This window comes from Otolemur garnettii, unplaced genomic scaffold, assembly GCF_000181295.1.
Source record: "Otolemur garnettii isolate 467f Iridium unplaced genomic scaffold, OtoGar3 scaffold00114, whole genome shotgun sequence".
NCBI classification, from domain to species: Eukaryota; Metazoa; Chordata; class Mammalia; order Primates; family Galagidae; genus Otolemur; species Otolemur garnettii.
The window spans coordinates 97,483-102,969 of NW_003852509.1; the positions used below are offsets into that span (position 1 = coordinate 97,483).

Here is a 5,487-nt window from a genome sequence, read left to right on the forward strand (position 1 = left end):
GTTTAAGTCACATAGCCCTGGCTATTTGGATAAACCACATGACTTCTCTCACCCTTGGCATTCTCAGATATGTAAAAATGAGTAGGATAAATCCACCCGCCTCCAGGGTTGTATGAGGATTAAATGAGATCATTGGTCCATGACTTAATTCAGCCCAGTCCCTGACGACCACTCGCCCCCTCCCTAGTCTGAGTCTCATTCTTGGAGGTGTGCTCTTAGCGGGCACACCTGAGTCATCCCCTGCAGCCGGCAGTGGGAGGGGCCCTGCCGCCCACCCACACATGTTTGCCTCCACTGTCTGCGTCCTCCTCCCTTGTCACTCACAAGCTGGTTTTTCCACTTCTATGGATTGAAGAAATTCCAATAGTGGCCCAGAATCTGACTCAGGGCTGAATCAGAGCACATGTTCAAGAAGGCAGAAGTCAGATGCTACTGGAAACCCAGATGATTTTGGAGCAGAAAGGACCACTGCAGTTGAAGTTGGAAAAGCCTAGAAATCACCCAGCAAGATGAAAGCAAAGGATACCCTGGGTCCAAGTCCCCATTCCATTACTCACCAGTGTGGCTTCTTGAACAAGGGCATAAAACACTCAGGCCATTATTCTTCCCCCTTAAAATTCTGACCAATGTGGTAATTAAAACATAAAATGCTTATGAGGCTGCACTAAGCAAACTGTTATGATGGGTGCTTCTTCTACAACTGCTAACAGTTGGTTACTGACCCACGCTCATGACTCTTTAGGGACTGTCTGTTGTTGAAGAATCTTCCTCTGGTTCTTTAGAGGTAGGTGAGTCTACTTTAAACTTCAGGTTCACAGCTCTCCTGGGCCTATAGTCTAGACCTGACCTGTGGGATATTAGGGTGATTATCTCACTTCTCTATCTTCTTTGAACTAACTCCTTTGGGCTACAGGGGGGCAGAGCAGTTGCTTCCTCAGATGGAATGCTTCTCAGGCCAGCAAGGTGGCTGCTCCACAGGGTATGCTGGTTCTTCCAAGGGCCACCCAGAGCTTCCCTGTCCACACTCACTACACAGGGCATCTATTCAGGCTTAGCCTCCCTCCCCTATCATCCCCTTCAGAGGAAATACCCTCAACTTCTCTCTTATGAGATCATCTCACGCAACAGGTAGCCTTCCAGTGAGAGGCAGAACCACATGCCAGCTAGATGGTCCACGTTCAGCCACTCCCACAGTGACCCTCTCAGACAATGACAGATCCTTGAATGCAAGTGGTGGGTGTCTAGACAGCCTCACCCAAGCCCTCAGTCTCTCCTCCCTGCCCCCTACACCCCAGCAGAACCCATGCTCCACAAGGACTCTCAGACAGGAGGTGAGACCAACTAAGCAAAGTCTGGGGATCACCTCCAGTCTTGTTAGAGGGGAGAGACACAGTGTTTGCACTCCACTCTGGGAGAGGGGGGAGTGGGTCAGAGCAGCACCATGAAAGCTAGTGAAAAAGACAGCAAGTGCCAAATTTGCTAAAACAAACAAACAAAACAATTGGTGGTAATGCAGTCAAAGGAGAATCTGACAGAAAAGGCTAAATTTGAATGAAATAATTTGGGGTAACATCACATTGAAGATTAGATGTAATTAATTAAAATGTCATAACCTGTAAAAAACAAAAAAGATACTCAAGTCATTTGACAGGGAAAAAAGAGAGTGAGGTGCAAAGGGAGAATAAAGAAGGACAGACAGAGAAGAAAGAGGGGTGAGGAAAGAAGGGAGGAAGGGGGTGAGGAGGAGAGAAAGAAAGTAAAAAGTAATAAAGAAAGAGGAAAGAGGGGCAAGATTTTTAGAATTTGGTCTTTTTGACACTGATTATTCTTTTCTGTTTTTACAGGCAACACCATGATTGGGCATTTGTCACAATAAAGAAAACAATTGTAGAGAATCATAAAAGTCCCTTAAGCCATGAATCTCTGTGATTGTAGAATATAAATGTCTTAACACAATAACTAAGAAAAAGACACAAAGGCTATGTTAACCAGTTGGATGAAAGTATTTCAAATTGTACACAGAAACAGTACACTATACCCCATGATAGTATTAATGTACACTGCTATGATTTAACTAAAAAAAACTAAAAACTAAAAACTAAAAAAAAATATAAATGCTGAAAAAAAAAAAAAGAGTTCCTTAAGCCACAGGGTCATAAATCCTGAGTAGTGAGTTTCCTCTGAGCAACAGGTGCCAAGACCACTGACACTCCTAGGTCCTAGAGGGCTTGCACTTCAGATTGGTGTAACCTATTCAACAGACTAAACCATTCCTGTGTGTTTTCCTGTGAATCTCTTAAAATCCATTCCTTTTCTCTATACTTGCCAGTGAACAGTTATTCCGCCAGTTGGCCAAGAGAAGCCGCAGAAGCTGGAGGCAGGTGCGGTGTCCTGAGGCCCCAGAAATCTCTGACTACCCTTGGGCACCGTTGTTTGTGGCTCAGGGGCTCAGAGAAGCTTCGTGGGAGAGGGTAGAAGTAAACCTCCTCCTTTGCACCACCATTTTAAAGGAGTTAGTTTGCGGAACACAGAAAAGTGAGATAATCACTCCCATATCCCACAGCTCAAGTGTAGAGGGGAACCTAGGCCTCAGATTCCACCTATTCACTCACCCCACAGTTTCAGGTAGGCACCCACATTTCACTTTTTAATGCAAAAACCGTGGAATTCAGACACCACCAGCTCTTCGCATTTTAAGAGCCACTTGTAGCTTCTGCCTGGTCCAACGTTTACCTTTTCGGGCGCGCCATCTAGTGGCCAATGAGGGTAATGGGGGGCTCTCAGGCAATTGCCATCTTCCTGCTCTGGGTCTGGTCTCCAAAGCTCCAGACCAAATCTCTGACGCATCAATTCTCTGTTATCTCATTTTCCAAAAAACAACTCCCTGGATACATTTTTCCCAATGACCAATTGTCCCACATCTTTAAATTGCGTCTGATACAATTCACCAGACTCTGACCTCCAGCAAAATGAAATGGTCCAGGAGGGCAGAGAGAAGGATGTGGCATGGGCTGATCCTGGGAATGGTGGGGGTGAATCCAAACACTAGGGCTGGAGGTGGGGAATGGGGGGGTTAGATGCTACAGCAAGATCAGAGAGGAAACTAGTACAGGCCTGGAGCAGGCAACAACTTGCAAAAATACAAGTGGCTAGCAATTTGTTAGCAATTCCGAGCATTTTTCTGTGGGCATGAACTTCTTGAATGATTCAACCACTGCACTCCACCTGATAAGGACAATGAGGTGGAAGGCTCACATGGTGGGTATTCAAAATCCCTTCAAAGTCTCTTGCTTTCTTTTGGAAATGCATGTTCCACTTTCCATTCTATTCCATTCCATTGGATTTGAAGATAATTTTGTTTTATAAAATATGAGAGGAAAGTGATATTCCATGAATACAAGTTTACCTCATTGCTTCAAAACTCCAGCAGATACTCCTGCCCTTTGGTGGGGAACACAGCTGCAGGGACGAGGCAGTTTAGGGGGGATTCAGGACGGGACGACTCGCTCAGACGTGAGGTTCAGAGGGGTCATGTGATACATTGGATTGTGTTCCTTGGAAAAGATACATTCAAATCCTAACTCCGGTTTGTGTCTTTGTTTGAAACTCAGATCTTAATGGAGGTGATCAATTTAAAATGAGGTCATTAAGCCTAATCCAGTGTGACTGGTGTCCTATGTAAAGGGTCAATTTGGATACCGGGACAGACATGCACAGAGGGAAGAAGATGGGCCAGCTCAGAGCCAGGAGTGCACAGTCACAACAAGACTCTTCCCCTGTGTGGACAGACACATCCTGGTTCCACTGACATCACCATTGCAGACCTGCAGCCTCCAGAACAGTGAGACCACACATCTGCCATTCTCACCACCCAGGTTTAGGTATTTCATTACAGCAGCTCTGCACAATTGATCCTAGTGGGATCCCACTAACAGCTGGGGAGAGACAGATGCGGGGTGTAAAAGGAGAGAGGTTGGGGGTCCCGGGGCAGGAGAGTGAGAGGAAGCCTGACATAGGGCTGGCCGTGTATTAACATACAGGAGAGCAGCAAGAATAGAGAGGGATTTTGAGGTAAAAGCAGGTCGCCTTGGCACTGATGAGTTGTGCAAGACTGAGGAAAGTAGACGTTATCCCACAGGATAGTGGTCTTGGAGTTGACACTAAGCTTTACAAAGAAGAGCAGTGTTCAAGGTGACAGAAAAACTCCTCTGTCCAGATCTGAAGATTTTTGAGAAATGAAGAGCCAAATCTGCTCTCAGAGATCCCTCCACTTCAAAAATCCTGGGAATCTATATTCACCACATTTTGCTATAACAACAAACATCCCCAGACCTGGAAATCTCAAAACAACAGACATTCTTGTCTCCCACGGAGGTTTGCATGTTGGCTCTGTGGCCTCAGCTCATGGCTATGGGCTAGGTTCAAGGCTATTCTGTGCATGGCCAGCTCCAGGAAGAATGCTCCAGAATTCTCTCAAGCTGAGAGCCGAGCTGGGACACATGAAGTCCTCCTGGAGCAGGCACAGTCACACTACCATTTCCTCCTATCAGTCAGCATAAGGCCCGATGTCCACAGAGGGACTGCAGTACACCTAGGAAGAGTCACTGGGGAGCCATGACTGAGGAGGGCACATCAGAGCAACATAGTGACTATGTCTCTTAGTGTCTGCATTCAGATGCCTTGATAGGGGCCTTGTTGACCCAGGAGGCCTGCCCTGCCCTGTTAGCAATTTTAAACCTTTTTCTGTGTGTGACCCAACTCCTAGAGGTGGCAGGTGCCTCATCCAGGAGCAGCTTCTCCAGTGCAAACCAACCAATGCAGAGCCCTTCCTGCCGTCACCTGTCACCCGTGGTCTGAAGCTGCACAGAACACCTCTTTGGGTAAACGCAGGAGACAGGAAGGTAATAAGTCCTCACTGGTCAAGAAGACGTCTTCACCACTGGAGCCTCCAACATTTAAAAAGGAGCCATCTACAGAGAAAGCCTTTCAAAACCCAGGGCTCAGAGGAGTGCACACGACGACCTTATTTCGAGCTGTGAATCCAGAGCTCTTCATTAACCCTAACAAACCCGTAATGGCTTTTGGATTGGCAGCCCTTTCACTTTGCGTGGCTTATACTGGTTACCTGCATGCAACACAAGAGATTAAGAAGGACCTCTGTGAAGCTGTGGATAGTGAGGGGCACCGTCACATGAGGAGGAGAGCCTCTGAATGGGACTGATGGTGCTGGTTGCTGCAAATGGTGCTTTCTTGTGGCTCTGAAATCTTTCAATGAAAGACTGCATGAGCACAGTGTCGTGTTTCCTGTTCTGGAACATGTGACTGAGGAGAGAATGTCGCAGTGGCACCCAGACAGCTGTAATAAATTTTGTCCTTCCATCGTTTCAGCCACAGAAAATTTTCTACCAAAAATGTCACAATATTTTTCTTTCTTTCTTTCTTTCTTTTTGAGACAGAGCCTCAAGCTGTCCCCCTTGAGGGACATAG

General features: G+C 46.5%; 1 pseudogene; it reads left to right on the forward strand.

Moving 5' to 3' along the window:
- Positions 1-4,565: 4,565 nt before the first annotated feature.
- On the forward strand, positions 4,566-5,255 carry LOC100964915 (annotated as a pseudogene).
- The last annotated feature ends 232 nt before the right edge of the window (positions 5,256-5,487 follow it).